The 22,207-nt window shown below is 30.5% G+C and overlaps 1 protein-coding gene across 3 annotated transcripts in view; it reads left to right on the forward strand.

The window, feature by feature from the left end:
* LOC107456609 (CUGBP Elav-like family member 4) overlaps nucleotides 1-22,207 on the forward strand; it is a 550,694-nt gene that overhangs the window by 220,631 nt on the left and 307,856 nt on the right. The gene's annotated exons all lie outside the window — the stretch shown is intronic.

A 22,207-nucleotide genomic window follows, 5' to 3' on the forward strand; every position in this document is an offset into this window, starting at 1 on the left:
TGTAATCAAATACTATCAAATAATTCCGGATCCATTTTCGCCGGAACATATTATGGAACAAAAAAAAATCTAATTGTTACAGTCATCATTACCATAAAATCACAGAATCACTCAAATTAAATAAATATTGCTCTAAAAATTGCGGTATAATATTTTACGGAAAAAATGAATTTCAAGGTAAAATGTTTTTTGCGGATGATGCACCTGAAGTACTGGTACTTTATACCGTAATTTGATTTAGAATTTTTTACAGTACTATCACTTTAAAGACTGGCATAACGTATAACGAATTTAAAAAGAAAGCGTTTGTTTAAATTCAAAGACACACGAAAATGTAACCAAACACTATCAAACTACACTTAAATTCCGGATCCATTTTCGCCGGAACATATTACGGAACAAAAAATAAATCCAATTTTTACTATTATCATTACCGTAAAATCACAGAATCACTCAAATTAAATAAATATTGCTCTAAAAATTGCGGCATAATATTTTACCGTAAAAATGGCTTTTAAGGTAAAATGTTTTTTACGAATGATATACCTGAAGTACTGGTACTTTATACTGTAATTTGAACACGAATTATTTACAGTACTATCGTTTTCAAGACTGGCATAACGTATAACAAATTCTGAGATTATTAGCATTATTCTCTTCGACCCCTTTAAATGTTAAGACTGCATTTTAGAACGTGATAAAACTACGTGATAAGACGTTTATAACAAATTCAAAATTCAAAGATACATTAACTATTATTATCTGTTTACTGACTATTAAATAAAAATGCAAAATTTTTGGAATATTATCTTTTGAAACAAAATCCAAGAAGTACACAATTCGATGTTGTAAGACCAATATATTTCATATTTACATTAACTATTATTATCTGTTTACAGACTATAAAATAAAAATGCAAAATTGTTGGAATATTATCTTTTGAAACAAAATCCAAGAAGTACACAATTCGATGTTGTAAGACCAATATATTTCGATTTCATGAGAACCTTTTCCTGGAATGCCTTCGACCCAGTGTCAGCTAGGAGGGTTTATTTTTAGATCGACGTCTTACGGTATGCTATTTACCTTCAGAAAGAAAGAGCGAATGTGACAAGTCTATCGGAAAAATACCCGAATCAGCTCTCTTTTTCGAGAGCTCTTTCGAATACGTTTCTTCTTTTATTTATGCCCCAATCTCTTTCTTCACATACACTGACCCAATGTAGAAATGGGTCACGTTCTTTCATTCACAGCGCATGCCCAGTGGGATAATACAAAGCACACGTTTCACGTTTGCTCTGGCAAAAGCGCTTGCGATTTTCGGAAATAGAATCCCGAAAATGTTTTTCAGAATTGAATGCTTTCTTAGAGTAAAGATGGTATTTTGTTTCAAGGTGCATTTTCATTCTTTAGGTATGCGTATGGAATAAATCCATTCATGAAAATTATGAATACGGGAAATGCTTGTGAAAAACATGTTATACATACTGTTGTGTATGCATAGTGTATACTTAAGATATATTGTTATACTATGCATCGATGTAATTTTATTGAATTAAATATTTCTTATTCAGTATTCTTGTTGGGTGTTTCGTTTCCAATTTTATTTAATTTTATAACCGTTGTTGAATAGCCTACCAAGTTTTTAGGTTTACGACTACTGATGTTCAACTCCGTAGCAATTGTCCATTCCAAAAGATGTCCAATTTTGAACCCAATCCAGAAAACAAGGGAACTCCTGTATCAAGTAATGGGAGAAATTTGCCTTCGTGTAGGACTTTTTGATGAAACAAACCCGCATTTGAGTTACACGGAGAGGAACCACCACGGTTAGCCTGACGGCAAAGGGACTCTAATCCATGATCCGTCTACCACTGAGGATATTTCAGGGCACAACCGTGGTCTGTGAAAGATGGACCAGCCATCGCTGGGATTCGAACTCGGTTCACATCATTGGAAGGTTAATACTCTATCTCCTGAGCCACCGTTTCCAATTGTAGTGATTCTTCCAAAGTTCTCTATTGACTATTTTAGTGGTAGCAAGCAAACAAACTATACAAAACGGTTGCAAAATATCTCTCAAGCTCTCAATTAATTTCTTATTAATTTTCATTAAATTAATCAGATAATGCGTTTCGACGGAATTCTGTTTATCCCTCTAAGTTCATTTCTAATTTAATTGAATTCCCCCTTGTTCCGGGAAGATGTATTTTTAAACTTCCCCTTTCTAAAGATTGAACTATATTCGTGACTAGTGTTGCCACAATTATATTGCTTATATTATGTTATGTACAACAGTCATAAAATACTGTTGTTTTCTTACCTACTATACTTTTGTATATGTATCTTACATTATATTAGAAAATAGAGTAATTTAGAATGTAAAAAAAAAAGAAAAAAAATTAAATTGTATAGATATAATCGAAGATATCGATTTATGTGATTTATGCTCTTTTGTTACTAATAAGTTAAAAACTTTTACTAATTACATATATTCTGAAAAAGGTACATACGTGTTTTTAATTCCAAATTATAAACTGGAGTGTAACTTTAGCTTGATCAGATTTACTTACGCACATTAACTTTTGCCGATTGATATTCATTGGAAATAGTGTATATTGATAATGCGTTGGAAATAGTGTATATATTGACAGTGGGTAGAAAATTTTTTATATTGTCCTCCATAAAGTTTTTTTAAAAAAATTCATATTACTTTCAATATTATCAAAATTATTTAGTTAACACTCCTTAATAATCCAGTAACTAATCTGTTTTAAATTTAAAAAAAAACGGTTAGTTTTAATTTATATTGAAACAGAATGTAATGCAGGAAAAGTTTAATTATTGGATTTACAACAGCTTTTTTCCTGTAATAATTGCTTTTTAATGTCAACTACCTTATTACAGATTTTTTAGAATTAATGTCTTGATAACAATTAAAAAAATTAAACTTTCAAATCAGTAACATTGTCACAAAAATATAATATAATAATATTTAAAATAAAAAAAGCTTTGTTGCATATGTTGCTTATTCATGAATTCAATAAGATTTGAAAGAATAGCGTGTATCAAAAAGTAAAAATTTAAAAAAATGCTTGCATTATTAGTTTTAATAATTAATTGAATACAACAATGAATAATGTTGCAATAACAAGAGTATATAAACTCTTATACAAACTGAATCCTATGCAACTCGAAAAATTGTAATTAAATAATGCTTTAAATGCATCTCAATAAGAAATTTTTAAAATTTCCAGGAAAGAAAAAATAAAGGTATTAAGTAGATTTACCGAAAACTATTTGCATATTTACGATATTAGAAGCCGCTAACACAAAAATACTGAAAATGAATACAGATGGGGTAAACTTAAAGGCTTAGCAGTTCGCACTTGCTAGATATAAGCTGAAACAACTTCCGTCTCAAAAACTTTAACGTAACAAATGGTTTTGCGTTGTAAACAACTCTTCAGCTTTAGAGGATCTTTTTTTTTTTTTATTTGGTCTTCTTTTCTTTTTTTTATCGCTTCTCTCACATTTTGAGGAAAGTTAGTGAAAAGTGTAGAGTTGGAAGGAGAAGTAGTTGTGTTTTTGAGGAAAGGATGCGGGAGAGCAAGAGATGCTATGTACAACTAATCCGTGAGGAAGAGAATAGAGAGTGAAAGAGAGGATTGGGCGTTTTTTGGCTCATATCCAGCATCCCTACAGACCGAACATCGCACCGGTCTTGTAACCAGGCGTGCTTACGGGAGATTGACAGCCCGCTTCTCCTCTTTAAATTCCACTAAGGGAGCGTCTCCAAATTTATTTTCCAAACAGTGTTTGTGTTTTAATAAGAATATGTAAAGCTAAAGCAGAAATTAATATTTTAAATTTCAATTAATATTTTTCTTTTAGTTTTATCTTTAAGAATAGAAAATTTTATTTTTTTAGTATTGCACGCAAAAGTTGTAAAAAAAAAAAGGGTACAGTTATTGATTTAATAACGCCTTATTAAATTAGTAACTGTGTTTGCCTTTGCAAATTGAATACTTACTCTAAATCTTGCTTCATTAATAATATTTCTAAGAATACTTACTCTAAACCTTCCTCCATTAATACGATTTCTAATGTGAATGGTTTCTTAAATAACTTACGTTTTGGTAATTAATTTTTACGTAAGTGATACTATTTCCTGTATGCTAATTCTTCAATAAAATATAATTGTCCCTAAGCATTTAGTTTAGGATTTCATTTTTATTTCTGTTTATTAACTTTCAATTTCTCATAGAATTAAACAACTTTTTTAGAATTTAAAATCAATAAAAATATTACAAATATATTAACATTAAATTCAAACATTTGTATATGTAACTTTCTATTCATTTTAGGTGAAAAATATACATAAAAAATTCAAGATTAATTTAGTACGTGAATATATCTACCAAAGCAAAACTATATCAAACAATATAGTGTATATTATAATGCGTCTATTCCATAATCGCTGTTAAATTTAATTATCAATGAAGGCATTGGGATATTATAATAAGCTACACTTTTCCGAAAAGTAACATTTATACATGAAACATTTCCTTGGTATTGTTTCCTGATAGATGCTTTATATTTTCTCGAAATTTCCATTAAAATAGCATATCGTACAGCCAGAACTACATTAGTTCAGTGGGTAAAAGCACTATGTTGTTGCAATTGTAAATGATTGGAGTTTGATACTAAGTGACAGGTTGAAATATACCCAACTTTAGAGTGATTAGCTAGAACCCCCTTCCCGTCGATCTAACCGCTGGAGGTTTCACAGTTTTATTTCGACAAATAACACAAATACGGGTGAGTTCCATTAAAAAGTCCTCCACGAAGACTAGTTTGTCCCAATGTTTGACTCATGAGCTCTCTTGTCTTCTCGGTTGGGAATTACAAGGCTGCGGAGTTTAACATTGATAGTCTTAAACTCAGAATTGCATCAGTTATGAAAAAAAGGTCACTGAGTTGTGGAGATTTAACCTCCAAGGCTAACAACAGGCTGTGGTAGAGATGCTTTATTTTCTTATCGCCTATCTGGAAAACGTACACTCTTAAGAAATCAGTAAATATTTAGTAACAATATAATGATAAACCTGTTTCATATAATTGTTGATGACCCTGTTATATGCAATTCAGAAATCAGATTCGTCATTGTGCTTGTTCATGTCCGGTATCAATTCAGTGCAAGAATAGAAAATCCTCTTTATTTTAATAAACTTATTAAAAAGCAAAGAAATTCCCTATTTGTTACTTCAATTAAGTTTTCCGAACACTATTTCAATCAGTTAAATATATTCTATGTATATTAGTTTTTAATATTGGATATTCTATTGGTAATTAAATTAGTGAATGGTCCCCAATCAAAAGGAATTGCCTCTTTACGTAGAGGAACAAATGGAATTGCCCTAGATTTGAGCGCTTACAAGGAAACTCAATTGTCTAAAATTTTAACTAAAATGATAAGAAAAAAATATTCTTGTCTTTACAAGTTACAAATAATAGATTTTTATTTCACTATTTCATCATCTTTTTCTTTATTTTTCAATACCAAGTGACGAAGAACGCTACGGATAAAAAATTATTCTTTCATCATTAAGTACTTAATTTTTTTGTATCAGCAACGTGCTTGTTCGTTCAATAAGCAAACGGGGGGAAACAACTAAACCCAAAAAGGTTTATTGGCTTTTTAAAGTACCTTTTGCTTTGGGATTAGTTCTTCTTTATTGATGAATGTATATAGGTTGGAGGAAAGGAAGGATATAGTTGTTTTAGTTTTTCAAGTTTTTTTCGTTCTTGATTCATTTTTAAAACGTAACACAAACATCAAGAATGTATTTCGATTAATCTAAATTCTGCCGGAGGAAAAATGGTTCAGAAATTTTTCAAAACATGTTTCGACGACGGGATCGCATCAATTATTAAGGCTTGCTTAATTCACTAATGGTGAAGGTTGTAAACGTTATTTTTTTGTTGTTGTTTAAATTGAAGTGTAGTTTTTGCAGTTTGCTTCACAAAACAATTTCTGAGTTAGAAATATTTAATATAGTTCAATAAATATTTCTTAGTTTGCTTGTTATTTTGTGTCCTGCGGGTCAATAATATAATAGGATCCCATTTTTCAGCTTCCAACTCTACCCTTGTTTTGAAATTAAATTCGAATGCAATTCGAATTCAATTGAGTAGAAAATAAATGCATATAAATTTCCGAACTATTTAAATTATTTTTAAATCATGGTGTGTTACGAATTTCATTTAAGTAAATAGGAATATACATTGAGCATATGCATTGAGCAAAACGAATATACATTGAGCAAAACGAAAAGAATTAGATAGCTGAATGACTTTTGAGCTAAAAATAGTTTTTATCATGTTCTAAAATGCAGTCTTAACCTTTAAAGGGGTCAAAGTAAATAATGCTAATAATTGCGTACAAAACATAATTTGAATTTTAAAATAAGTCACAATAACACTTAAGTTTTTTGACGTATTCGGATTTTTCAATCTCAAAATATTGTTTATTTTTAGACCCGCGTTGTCAAAGGGGATAGAGTGCTCATCTCCCAATGAGGTGACCCAGGTTTGATCCCAGCATTGGCTGAGCAATTCAAGTTCTGCTCCCGTATGGCACTGACCAGATTGCTGACATAAAATATCTCCAGAAATAAACGGAACATGTGTTAGAATCCCCTTGCTATCTGGCTAATCGTGGGAGGTTTTCATGGTTTTTCTCTTCATGTAACGAAAATGCGGCTTCGTTATATCAAAAATCCACCATGAAAGCAAGTTTATTCCAATGATTGATCTAGTAAAGCCCTTGTCTTCAAGGTTGAGTTCAAAATCACAAGGCTATAGAGTTAAAAACATAATTGGTTCAACTGATCAACGCCGGTTATAAAAACTCAAAATTTCGGATTAGCCTTTGTCTAAAAGTTATGGTTTAAACATATACATAGTTCAGCTAGTAGAAATGTTGAGAAAGCAAACTTCCTTGTGTCTATTTTACTTCTTACGTATTTTGGTACATTTATGCACTGAGAAAAAAAGTACTGTCAAAACTACCAGAATCTTGTAAAATATACCGCTTTTTTTGGCTGTATGAAGACGCTAAGAAGCACGGTGGATTTTAAAGAGATGCTTTGGTAATGACTTTTCGCAAAATTATTATAAAATGTGGTTTTATTACACATGTATTTTATGATAAAATTTGGCAATGTGGCAAAATGTGGTCATTTTATCATAGTACTTCAGAACATGACATAAAAAAATTTTCTTCGGTTGAATTTACTTTTACATTTTAGTATTTTTTGCTAAATGTGTGGTAATAAGAACTATAATTTTGAAAACCAGAATTCTCGGTAAACTATTACCATGCGAACGAAAAAATTACTTAATGATTTAAATGCCGAATAGTCTGGTTTTATCAACCAAAATCGTTTTTTTTTTTTAAACCAGAAATGTTAATACCATGGAGTAAGGTAATTTTACCAGATTTTTTTCTCTTTGCATATATTTCACGTTCTAATTTTTTAATTCTTAAGATTGCAATTTAGTGCGAGAATACTATACCATTTTATGAGATGTTATTTAAGGAGTTAAGACTTTTATTTCATGCAATATACTTAAACTTTTCTTTAAGTTTCGTTTTCAAAATACTGTTTAAGATTATCTTCAATGACCAATATTGAAGGTTAAATTTGAATATTAATCTGATTCTAATTTACTCTTTGGGTGTACTTGAACGCGTGCATTAAAAATAACACCCTTTTTAAATTTTATTTTATAACAAAATTTCTTCTCTATCACATTATGAATTAGCGCATTTTGTCTAGTTGTTCTTTTTTATGACTTTTTGAAAGTCAGACTTTAGTTAAAATTTCCTGGAATATTTTTTAAAATATTTGCTTAAAAAGAAACCAGAGAGATATCTGAGATCTGTTACTGTATATCTGTTACTTTTTCCCCTGCCACAAGACCTCTATAAACTTGTAATAACCTCTTCAATACCTCGTTCCACATATGCGGACCTTCGCTTCTAAAAACACACTATAAGAAAATTATCAGTTTTGCCCCCACTGAAACATTAGTTGACGTTTAAGCTTTCTGATGATTCCAAGAGATGCAGAACATGAAAGTTATTCCGATAGAATTGCACATCAGCAGAAGTAGTTTTCGAAAATTGAAGCTAAATTCATGGGCTCAAAAACGTAAATATTTTCAAATATTATATAATCTATTTATTCTAAAAAAAAATATGTTTCTTTTGACTGAGTACTTCAGTGATCTGTATGAAGCTTTTAAATTTATATTTATTTAATATAGAAAAATAGTAGAGTCAAGAATGTGTAGGTTCAAGTATGGTACGCGTTTAATCTCATGGTACGTGTGGTATAATCTTCTGGTACGTGTGGCGAAATTTATGACTGTGCAGTAATCAAGTAAAATCTCTAAGTATGAGTATTTAATTTTATATCTATTTAGATAATAGTTTATGTGTATTTTAATTGTTTTAAATTAAATTACATACTTACATTCAATAACGTTTTGTGTTTTTTTTTCTTTAATATTAAAAGTTTACCCCCATGAATTAAATATTTTTTTTTTACAATTTATATTGAAACTGAGATTTAATGCAGTATTGAATTGTATTTAGTTCAAACTTTGTATTTTTTAAAATTTATAGTTTATTTTCTTAATAATTATTAAATATATTCATTCTTGTATTTAAATAGACCATAATTTAACAATATGTATGTTCGTTCCTGCTTTAGAATAGAAAAGAACATAAAAATTTAAATTTACAATTTGAAATATTTATATTCTTTTATTTAGTTAAAAACCTGACGTCCACGCATATGTACCTAAAATTAATTCCCCCCCCCCACCAGCATAATTAATATTTTGTTAATCTTACTATGCCTTATTGAAAAATCTAAATTCGGAACATTAAATTTTTTTTTTCTATACTTCTTTATACTTCAGTAGTGAAGAGGTTAAGGTCGGGAATTAGAAAAGATACTGTTGAATCTCAATAATTAGTAAAAAAAGCCTTTTAATAACCGAAATTATTAATAAAAATATTACCAGTAAAATTCTGATACTCTATTAAGACATTCTTCAGGGTCTGAACTAAGTTAAAGTCAATAATAGACTAAATTATGTGGAAGCTAATTTTATTTAGTAAATAAGTTAAAACTTCTCTTTGGAAAAATAATTTGGAGTTTTTTAAATCTAGAAATTTAATTCCTCATGCGATAAATATTTTTTCTCAATTAAAAAGTTTTATTATTGAAGTTATACTTCTTATGCGACTTCCAACAAGGTTGCGTTTAAAGTTTAACGCTGCATTTTTATTGGCCGGGAAATCACGTGGTAGAGGATCCAGTTTTCCCTCATTCATTTCCATATTGTTTTGGTTCTCACTAGCATAAAAATAATAAAAGTATTGTTTTTCTATAAATATTTTTTAGCTTGTTTTGATACACATATAATTTAATAGGGTAGTATTTTTTACTTTCAAATTTAGTGGATAACAATTGTAAAAAATGAGTGAAAACAATCCCACGGACAATGCGACGGATTTAAGGTTATGTCAAGGTACGTCTCATGTGAATATCAATTGGGTATAATATAAAAAAAACACAACTACTTCCACTTAGTAGGAATAACATTTACCATGACGCAATGCTAAATTCTATGCCACTATCCACATAAATGCCACTATCCACATAAATCAATTATTAATCAAAAATCGAATATCAGTTACTTTTCTTTATAATGCAATAAAATCTGGCGAGCAGCTATTTAAACGATCAAACACTTCGTTTGTTTATTTGTGGCTTGAAGTAAGGCTCGCAGAAAATGCCGTTCATGGGTTAAATTTAGTAGGAATAACACAACCTGTGACGTAGGCTATAGTATACCCAATTGATTGTTAGGTTTTCTATTCTGAAATTACATTATGACGCACTCACATACATTATTACTACAAAGTGATCCTTCTACGACTGCTGATTCTTCTACAATTAACGTCGCAGGTTGCGAAGTTTAACTTCTTCCTCGCGGAGGGACTGCACCCACTATTTTTTTTCTTTTCTTGATGTAATAAACAAATGAATGTATTGTCGGTTCCAAGAATACATAAAAGTACATTGCGTACATTACGGCAGCAATTTTATCTGTTTTTTAAATTAGTAATAATTAAAGAGATCAATTTTCATAGTTAGTTTTCTGAAATTTTAATAAAAAAATTATTTAAACTACTTTTTCAAATAGATATTAGGAGGTACATAATTGTTACAGACTTTGAAATCAAAGAATGAGAGTTAGCCCAAAATATTGTATTACGTTCATTTTATAAAAAAGAAACTTTTCTAACTATACAAATTTAAATAATTCGAAGAAATACTGAAAAAAAGACATAAATGTAAAAAAAACTTTTATTCTATTATGACTTCAATTCACTTTGAATATAAGAATTAATTTTCATAAAAAAATTGAACAGAATTTTTTTTCGCCAAGAAGCAGGAAACTTTTAAAACATTTAAAACTCAAATTTATGTTCATATTCTTTTCTTTTTACTTCGAAGAATTTTCAATAGCTTATTACTGCATGTCCGCTGAAAAGAACTCAAGGGGAGAAAAAAGTGATGAAAAGTATACTCAAAAGTTAGCCATTCATGCTTAAGAGCCAAGTACTTGTCATTTTCGAATAAATAGAGACTGAAAAAGGCGAAAGGAATTTGGCGCTCTTTTAAAAAATCAATTACTTGACACAATTCGGCACATTGTGAAACTGTCAAGGATAGTTTAAGAGTTTTTCGAATTCTTGTGTCCTTAAAGAAAGAATATGTACTCAAGAGCAAAGTAACAGAGTTGAATTCAAAGTGCTTTTAGATTTTATTTCTGTTACTTTCTGCAACTTTTTACTGCACTGTAACGTTAAAGTAATGGTATATGAATGCTGCGTGGTTCGGGGAAAATATTTTGCATGGATGGTTTGTGAAATGAAAAAGCAAAGATGCCGCAATAGCCGAAGTTAATATTTTCTTTTCATATACATACCCAAAAAGTGTATTTTTCTTTACATGAAGAAAATTTTGTCTGGTTTTAAAAATGTATTGTAGAAAATTGTGCTTAGTTTAAAAATTTTGATCAAATTTTAGTGCAATTAAGGTATATTTTTCTTTACGTGAAGCAAATTTTGTCTAGTAATAAAGATTTATTCTAGACAATTGGGCTTAGTTTAAAAACTTTGATCATATTTTATAGAAACTTTTTAACAAATATAAGGTTAAATGTTATTCAATCAGTGAGCTTGAGCAAAGTCATGTATGTAGGTCCATTTTTGGTTTCTAAAGGAAAAAAAACTGCTCCTGAACAAGGAAGCGTAACTTTGTTCAAATCTATTTTGTGACTCATAGAAAAAATTGATTTTAAGTTTTGTCAAGGTTATTTTTAGCAATCTAGTAATTTAATAATGAAAATAAAAGTTAAATTATGCCGAGGATTTTTTAATGTTCATTTCTTATTGCAAGCTAAACTTGTATACTACACTGCTCAAAAAAATTAGGGGAGCCATGTGCTCCCCTAATTTTTTTGAGCAGTGTATATCTATGCATATATATATGTATATACATTGCTCAAAAAAATTAGGGGAGCACATGGCTCCCCTAATTTATTTGAGCAGTGTATTTGAAGTTACACAAAATATTTTCATCTTTGCAAGAACATTTTTTTCACATATTTTTTACAATGGCATACCTTAAACTTTGACACCTTACCCTCTAGAAATTGATAGAAAATTTGAGAATGCCGTAAAAAATATGTTACTTCAAGTTCTTAGAGAAAAAGAATTGGATAGACCAAATTTAGGCAGTTAAAAGTGGGCACATTGAAAATTTATATTGGGCATAAATACAAAATTTTTTTCTGGATTTGGAACTACATAATTTAAAAAATACTTTTAACTATTCTCTAAGACTTTTTTTTACCATAGAGTCAGAATCACGGTAAATTTTACCATATCCTGGTAGTTTTAACCATACTTTTTTAGCAGTGCGAAATTACACAAAAAATTTAAACTGACTTTTTTTAAAAATTGATTTGTGAAAAGAGATTTTTCTTTTGAAGTTTAGAAAAAAATTATGATTTAATCGTTCATTTTTTTCAGTCAAGATATTTTTCCGAATTTATAAAAATAATAATAATTTACCCTGGTTTCAGACAAGTGACTTAAAATGTGTTTTTAAATGGAATAAAGTATTGTCCTGCTCATTCAGAAAGAAAACTTTCCTTTTCATCGACTGATTTCAAAATGATCCAAATAGAAAAATTTCATAAAGAAACTATAACTTGTTAATTTTGCTATGTTACTTTCTCTTACGAAATGTTATGTAACTATTCTAATTTTTTTATTGGCTTGGTTATTTTTATACACAATCCATTTAACCACCAGTTCGTGTTTCTAGATTTATAAGCTAAGTTTCTTATTCTTTGAGTTTCTTTATTTTCTACTTTTGTGTTTTCTTTTCCATTTAATGTTTGAGATTAGTCAATAAAAAGCGACAATGCTGCGATTCCGAGAAAAGAAAAAGCTGGCTTGTTACTAAAGACGACAAATTTCAAATGAAAATTCATTTAAAATCTTAGCAATTCGTTTTTACTAACTAAGTAAAAAAATTAATCTTTCTACGTTTAGTTGAAAATTGCGACGTCATGCTAGTTTGGAAAAGTTATTCATTAAAAAAATACTTTGAATTATGCAAAGCAAGCATTCTTTTTTTTTTCCAATTTAAAATGCACAGTAATAAATTTCTTATTTTTTAGGGGAGGGGGAGGGATTTTATTGCAAATTCTTTAAAGTACATATAAACTAGATTCATGTAAATATATTGAATTTCTTTCATAAACTGATCAATAACTTTTATTACATTCATAGATTTCAGATATAATGTGTTTACTTAGTTTAACTATTTTACACTTTTACATTTTCAATACTTAAATTGTTGTGATATGGAGCTTCTGAAATTTTTTATTAATACTTTTTAATGAAATCTAGCGATAAGAAAAAATGAAACTTAAAACTGATTAAAGAATTTTTAAATTAATATTTTTTTCTGGAAATAAAGTGAATAATGCAGGGTTATTAAATCTTTAACTTTATTAAATCCTATTTATTTTCCAGAGCAATAAAAATCCAATTAGTTTTATATGAAAAAAATAATATAACTTAATTTCAAACATCTCAAGTTTTCCCTACTTTTATGATTTTTTCCATTTCGGGCAACCAGTATCATCGAAGAAAAAAAAATTTTCAACCGTATCTCCGAAATAAAAGATTTAGTGACATTTTAAAGATACCTAATAAAATTATGAAAATGTATATTTATTTAATATTCTTTAGAGACTTTATTTTTCTTCATTGTATTTAAATATCCCCTCATTCCTTACGTACATTATTTCCACTTTTATCAAGCAGTCTGAAAAGCCCCACACGTGGTCTTTAATTAATAGAAAACCCGCTATCCAAACACCTCCGGGCTGTTATCTTCATTTCGGGGAATTTTTCCTGTCAGAATGCCAAATGACCAGACTTTTTTTTTTCGCCAATTTTTTTTTTCCTCCAACTTTTTTTTTCCCCTTCATTTTAATTTTCATCTTCTTTGTTGTTAGCGCACATTAAGGGAAAGGAATGAGGAGATGGGAGAAATGTTCTAATTTGTTTTTTGATCAATCTTCTGATTTTTTTTTTCTCGAATGTACGAATTTCCTCCAGGAATTAATATCATTTTAAATGAATTCCGCTTTTTTGTAATTTTTTCTTATTTGAAGAAGATTGGTCATGGAAGAGAAAATGTTTTTATGAAATAGCTTTTTTGACAGTAGAGTGCGAATCCTTTTTTTCCCTTCCTTCCCTGCGATAAATAATTCTTTTTATATATTCATCGTCACAATTAAGAGGTTTTTCTAATCTGCAAACGTGCGATTTTAAGCAACAAAGTCTTTAAATTCTTCTAAAATATTAAAAGTATTTATCTAAAAGACTGTAAATTGCAAAAACGAAACTCGTTTGCTTATTGCCCATAAACATTATGATCAGTCTTTATTAACTTCTTAACCACTCATTAGCTATAATAATGGTAATTATTAATAATGGGAGTGTTTGTAAGCTTCTCGTTAAATTATTTTGAATATGTTTTGAAAAAGAAAAACTTGCTTCGTAAATTACTTAAAGTAATACAGTTATCAGCACACTGATACATGATTTTCTGAGTAAAGTAATTTATGGAATAATCAGCTGTTCTACAAAAACAGGTTTAGCATAAATGATAATGGTTGTGTGTAGAAAATTGCCTTAAATATATTTAATTGAAATTTTAAACATAGTTTATAGACTATGCTCGTAAACTTTATTTTTTCAACGGAAAATACATTTAGGGTATTTTAAAGAAAAAGGGATTTAAAAAGCATTATTTGAAAATGGCTGTTTTTGTTCTAGGTGTTAAATTCCCGATAAAAACTATGAAGATAATTTCTATAAAGATTACAATACCAAACTTGAAAATTCCGAAGATTGTTCTAAAACTATTTTAGAATATTTTTTTGCTTTGTATTTTCGCTAAGCAGTTTAAGTGACTTTATTTTTTATTAAATTGGTGTTATTTTCCGGTTTTAATCTTTTTTTGTTTTGGCAATATGTTCATAAACTTATCAGAATATTTAAGTCCAGTGAAAAGAGTAATTGAAATTTTGAGTCCATACAAGAAAACGTAAAGAAATGCTTTTATTTGAGCTTGAATAATAAACGCAGGAAACCATGTAATTAAAACAAGAGACATTACTTATTGTTATATTATTTTATTTCTTTAAATATCATATGCTATATATCATAGGTCATATGCTATCTCCCAAAAATGGAGCTAACCGTAAAAGGGTTTTGTAATTTTTTTCCCTTATAAAATAAATTGGAGCTTTTTTTCCAATAGAATCTCCAAGAAAGTGAGTATGTCTCAATTCTTGAATCAGCTGTTTCTTCGTCTTCTGGGTTCGATTTCAATATTCTAAGTCACGGAGTTTTACAATATATCCCAGATCTTCTCAAGCCATGGCTGTCTGATAAGAACTCAAGTCTTCCTCTCTATTCTCCAAGATCCAAAGCCAGCTCCTCTGCCAAATTAAAACTAGATCACCCAAATATATTTATTTTCTTCATCAACTATTTTTCGTGCTGTTAGTTTAGACCTTCGGCATTCTTTCTTGCCCCAAGTCAGTTTTAGACATTCTTAAAGTATATCATATCCAGAACCATCTTCTATGTTTTTTTTTTTTTTTTTGATACAGACCTTATTATAGGGTCTTTGTACCATTGCTCATATGAAATAAGTATTTAAAAAAAAATATTTAGTTTGAAAAAAAATAAATAAGTCCTCGTACTGGTTGGTTTTCAAAGCCTCACGTCAATAGAGTAGAACAGATTTTGCTGTTGAGTTAAAGATACATAGTTTTAGATTAATTGTTAAGATTTAAAGGTTTTAAACCATGTTCTCAAAATATTACGAGCCTTGATTTCTTTTGAAACAACCTCATTAGCCCCCCCCCCCTATAGTATGAATAACTGTCTTCAAGTAGGTAAATAACTTTAGACTGTCTAAAATTTATAATGAATGCTGGTAATGAAATAATAGGAATTAAGAATGATATAATTTATAAAAAGATAATGATTTTATCTCTTGTTTTACTTCTGTTCATTACTAGCTTTTTTTTAAATCATGTTCTGAATCTTACATGTTAATGTTCCCTTAATTTTTTTTCTATCCATCTTTCTATTTCTTTTAATCCAACTTTTTAATTTTCATTTTCTACCTTATAAAATTTTAAGTAATGTTGCGCTGGTTCATTTGTTTTCAAAACTATTTTCCTCCTTCATTTCAGTTCTTTTTAAATTTTATGTACGTTTATTTTTTTATTTAATCAAAATAGTTTAATTTTGTCGTTCAAACTTAAAACTATATCAAGATATGTATATTTATTTTATCAATTTATTACAAGTGAAATTGTTTTTCGTTTGCATTTTAAATACAAAAATAAGAAATTATTTTAAAAAGAGTTCTTTCAAGACTTTAAAATTATTTCTTAAATTAAGTATATTCTATTGAAATTTGCCCTATGATGCCAATGGAACACCGGTGTCCCTTTTTATGCATTTTTTCTGTCGCTATAATTACAAGTAAACACACAAAAACAGTATACTAGTTACTAAAAAAGAATCCCTTAAGATTATCGGTATCATTTCGGCACTAAAAACTATACTTATACTGCAATGTAAAGTTCAAAAAAATTATTTTGAATTTTTTTTAATTCATATTCAAAATTGTACTAATAATTGAATTTGTAAATTAAAGAAATTTAAATGATTAATAACTGTTTCCCTTAAATCTAAACACTTGCAAATACGCGCGAATTTAAAAACGCATTGTTTGGAAATGAGTCTCGTTTGGCGGATCTTACCTACATCGAAGAAAGAAACACCGGTGTTTCATGTTGTATTTCATTTACATAACTTATTAAAACGCTAAATATAATATTTTTCAATCATTTTGAACTAAACTAAAACAAAACAACGAAAAAGAGTATGAAAAATATGCTTAATAAATAAGGGTCAAAAATACTTTAGCTCTTACAAGAATAAAAATAACTGCCAAAAGGAGAAAAAAAAATAGAGCATTACGACTTACGCCATTTGCATCGCGACAGTAGAAACAGTCACGAGTCATCAAAATCTAGTCAACATAATATAGTCAAAGACAACAGTCCTGCATCATCAACTATGACCAAAACAGGGGAAGGGAAGGTGCAGGGGTGGAGCTATTAGAAGCAGGGGTGTGGTGTAGGAAGAATATTTTTTTCCATCTTTCTTCATCTAGGAGTGTGTATGTATGATGGCATAATGGACTTTGTTTTATCTTTACGTACAAAATAAGTGACGGCAGAAAAACGTTTAATAGGACAAATGGCTAATAGCTAATGTTTATCGACGGTTGGTAGAAGCATTTACTAACCACAGCTCTATTCAAAGATTATTTTTAGGGCATCATGCTTTGTCTTTTTTTTTTATGAGAAGTTTTTATTGGCGTTTTTTTTTTTATTATTATTTTGTCATCTATTATTCATTCTGGAAAATAATGAATTTGGACATATTTTCGTCTCGGTTACGAAATAAAATTTGCTTTGTTGATTTGGGAGAACTTTTATGTATAGATTGAGTCACGCTACTTTTTATATTCTTTCATTTTAGGGTTTTTATTTTAACTTTTGTATTCTCTTATTTTTTATTGTGTTTTCTTCTAAGGATACTTTTTTCCTTCGACGCCAGTAACATCTATTTGTGGTATATTTTGAAGAAGCTTTTGAGTATTCCAAGTAATAAAAAATACGTATGTTTAATGTAAAATAAATATTAATTACATCTCTGTTTGCTTTTTATATTTCCTGTCAACTGGTATTTTTTTGCAGAAATGTTATTTTTTTTAAAAAAAATGCTGTCTGCTTACAACATTTTTAATATTGGTTTGAAAATATAAATTTATCTTAACTAAATTCATAATAATAAATTCATAATTCATAATAAATTCATAATTCATGATAAATTCATAATTCATGATAAATTCATAATTCATAATAAATTCATAATTCTTAATAAATTAATAATTCATAATAAATTCATGATAACAAATATTTTTTGAGAAAAAAAACATAATTCTATGATTACTTAAGCAAGTAAATATTATAGGAGACACAAAGCTACCATCCGACTAGCAATTAAAATAATAAAACAAATTTAACTAATGATTTAAATAGATGGAAAGATAAATAGATTAGAGTAGACGTGTATGGGCCTCGCAATGAGAGAACGGTAGGCATCTCTGCATAATCATTTCAGTTAAAAAGTTTGAAAAATAGAACACCAAGGCAAAATTTACGCAAATTTAATTATCATAATACGTCTTCAAGAGCCAGATCACAAGGACGTTAAAAAAGTCATGCTTTCTGCAGACGGCGATACAAAATTTTAATCCACAATCGAACGTCCCTAACTTGACTGAATAAATACAAATTGCCTATATCATTTCGTAAAAATATGCTAACTATGAAATATGCGAGCCGCAATGGCTCAGGGGATAGAACGTTCGCCTTCCAATGAGGTGAACAGGTGTTTGATCCCAGCAATGGCTGGTAGATACAAATTCCGCATCCGGCTTGCACCGACCACCCTGCTGACGTGAAATATCCTCAGTGGTAGACGGATCATGGATTAGAATCCCCTTGCCATCAGGCTAACCGTGGGATGTTCTCGTGGTCTTCCTCTCCATGCAACGCAAATGCAGGTTAGTTCCATCAAAAAGTCCTCTACGAAGGCAAATTTCTCCCAATACTTGATTCAGCAGTTATCTTGTCTTCTGGATTGGGTTCAAAATTACAAGGCTAGGGAGTTGAACATTAGTAGTAGTAAACGAAAAAAGTTGGGTCGGCTGTTCAACGACCGTTATAAAATTATAAAATATGCAATATCCAACAACAGCATTTGGAAGATAAAACCTAGCCTTGCTCAAAAACTAAAAACTCAATAATTACTAACCATGTGGTCATATCCATGTTAATTTGCATACAATATTAATAGCACTGCATGTTTGTTTTTATCTTTAGATGATGAGACAATTCAGGCAGAATCTAACATTTTATAAATGTGCTGAGCACAAGTACTGATTAGAAAATAAAGGTAACAGTTAAAAATAGATGTTAAATTATATATATATAAGAATTACCCTTGAAGAGTTCTTTAAACCAGATGACTTGTTAAACCCTAAACTTAAAAACCCCTAATCTTATTTCTTTATTCTTGCTGTCCTTAAATTTTAATACTTTATGATTTTAACTACTTTTAACTGGTTTTATCTAGGGATCAAAATTTTTATTTAGCTTACCTTTTATTATACACCTTATCTTATTTCAACTTTCAATCTCCTATTATTTTAGATCTATAGAATTTAACTGCTTTTTGAATTAGCTTTAATGATTTTACCCCTATTGCTTTTAGATTTATGACTCTGTACTGACTAAGCTTTATCTTTTACGACTCTAATTGCTTTAAATTACCAATAAGTTGTGGTTTTACTTAGTACTTTTATCTTTAATGAAATTTTTATTGTTCGTATACTATTTTACTATTAAACAGCAAATCTCGTTAATTGAGGCCAACTATAAAACACGGGAGCGTAGGGGTTGGTGGATGGATTAAAATAATCTCTGATATAAATACTAGGGTATATAAAACAATAGATATAGGGCACAAGGGTGTTGGAGCAACTTTTCATCAAAACTTTTATGCCCACTATAAATCATTCCATGTGTTGGGGCCTTTTTGGTAGAAATGTTTTCTCTTTTTTTAAGTTTTTTTAGAAATTTCAACTAATTTTGCTAATTCTTATTGTATTTGTTTAAATTACTGAATACTAATAAACTCCCTGGATTTCCAAGCAAACCAATGCATGATGAAATGTAATGTATGATTTAGAGCTTGTTCACAAACAAATCTGAAAATTTTGGAGAATCAATAAATGCTAAGCATAGGGGCCCAGCTGGGAGACTTGACCGGAGACGCTTGACCTAGGCCCCATCCGCAAGAACTATTGCGCAGGAGAGTCTACATTTTTTGAAAACCATTCGGTTAGCGAGAAAGTTATTTGATTTACTTAAGAGGCATGGTAATATACACTGACGGAAAATAATCCGAACGACGATGTTGTATTAGATAAGCTAAATTTGGTAGGCTTGTTTATATAACTAAAAGATGTCCATTGTGTAGGCTAATGAGTTTGGGTACTAGCAGCGTCCCTGTAAACATGCAAATCAGGTTGCTTTAAATACGTATTCTACAGTTCGTAAGTGTAATTTTTTTTTTAAATTTTGACATAGTGAGCTGTTGTTAGTCGATAATACCTTTAAGAAGACGACGAGGCCAATAATCAACAGCTCACTGACTTTGAACGTGGTCGAGTAATAGGGATGCAAGAAGGTGGGTTTTTCTTTCCGCGATATTTCAGAATGCCTGGGAAAAAATGTATCTACTGCTAATGATCTTATTTTATAACCGTCATTGAACGCCCCACCCAATTTTTCGGGTTCACGACTACTTATGTTCAACTCCGTAGCCTTGTAGTTTTGAACCCAATCCAGAAGACAAAGGAATTCTTGGATCAATTATAGGGAAAAATTTGCCTCCGTGGAAGACTTTTTGATAGTACCAACCCGTATTTGCGTTACATGGAGAGAGAAACACGTAACCCTCCTACGGTTAGCCTGACAGCAAGGGAACTCTAATCCATCATCCATTTACCACTGAGGATATTTTACGTCATCACTGAGGTCGGTGCATGCCGGATGCGGAATTCATATCGACCAGTCATCTCTGGGATTCGAACCCGGTTCACCTCATTGGAAAGCGAACGCTCTATCCCCTGAACCATCGCGGCTAACTGTGCATGATTGTTGGCAGGTATGGTCAAGGGAAAGTACTGCTTCAAGAAGACTGGGTTCCGGTTGGCCACGTGGCGCTACTCAGAGAGGAAGCCACCGTGTACGACGTATAGCTGTGGCGAACCGTACTGCGTCTGCATCAGACATTTAAACTGCAGTGACACAACGAACTGTAACAAATCGACTACGTCAAGTACAGCTCCGAGCGAAATACCTTGTAGCTAGCGTTCCACTCACTCCAAAACACTGCCGCTTACGACGTGAGGGATATCGAGTTAGAACTCACTGGAGTATAGAATCATTGCGTTTTCTGGGGAAAGTCTGTTCTGCCTTGGTACCTGTGATAGAGGTATATACTGGTTAGGAGAAAGTCAGATGAGTGCCTGCTACTGACCTGTCTCCGGCCTAGATACGCTAGACCTATACCTGGAGTTATGGTCTAGAGAGCAATTTCCTATGACAACAGGAGTGCTCTCGTGGTTATTCAACGTACCTTACTGCAAATGTGCACCTCAACATGATGATTCAAATGCGTTTCACGAGCAGAATTCAAGGGAGTATTTTCCTACAGGATAACGCTCGCCCTCATACTACTGTTGTAACCCAACATGCTCTACAGAATGTCGACATGTTGCCTTGGTCTGGTCTGATAGATCACCAGATCTTTCACCAATAGAGAACACGTATGGGAAATCATTGGACAACAACTTCAGCGTCATCCGCAACCATCATTAACTATCCCCGTACGATGCAAATCCGCAACCGGCTTGCCCCGAACACTGCGCTGACGTAAAACATCTTCATTGGTAGATGAATTATGAATTTAGTGCTCCCTTACCATAATGATAATCGTTAAAGGTTTTGGTGGTTTTCCTCTCCATGTAACACAAATGATGGCTAGCTCCAACAAAAAGTCATCTACAATGGCAAATTTCTCCCAATACTTGATCTAGGAGTTTCCTTGTCTTCTGGATTGCTTCAAGGTAATGGATTTGAACATTAGTAGTAGTAAACCCGAAAATTTGGTCGGCTGTTCAACCACTGTTAAAAAATGAAATGCAAAAACTATCCCCGTATTGATTGAAAAAGTGCAACAGGCATGGAACTTCATCCCACAAAATTACATACGGCATCTGAAAGACACAATGCATGCCCGTTTCCAAGCTTGCATTCAAAATTCTGGTGGATACACCGGTTATTAATGTACCAGCATTTTTCATTTGAAAAGGTTTTTCTCTTAATTGCTTCTTCCTGTGATCTTGAAACTTTAATTAATTAAATATGTTACTCAGACGAACGAATTGGGAAATTTCATTACTTTACAATAATTTTTTCTTCGTGTGGGGATCTTTTTTCCATCGGTGTATTTTAACTTGGCACCATACTGAGTAAGCATCAAGCTTGAACGATATTTCGATTTAAAATTTTTAGCAACTAATTAAAAGCCGGGGTGATTTTATTTCCTAAACCGTTTTTTTTTTATCTGAACGCCAAATATTTTCAGAAATGCATAACAGTAGCTAAGTTAACATCGATGTGAAAAGCATTTCCCATAACTCAAAAGGATCATCATAAACTCAAACAAGCCAAAACACATTTGACCACAAGTCATCGCAAATGATTGCAAACAAACAAAGACAATCTAGGCAAAGGAATTCGA

Source organism: Parasteatoda tepidariorum, chromosome 1, assembly GCF_982258835.1.
Source record: "Parasteatoda tepidariorum strain Cologne lab strain chromosome 1, Ptep-v5.0, whole genome shotgun sequence".
In the NCBI taxonomy this organism is placed as follows: Eukaryota; Metazoa; Arthropoda; class Arachnida; order Araneae; family Theridiidae; genus Parasteatoda; species Parasteatoda tepidariorum.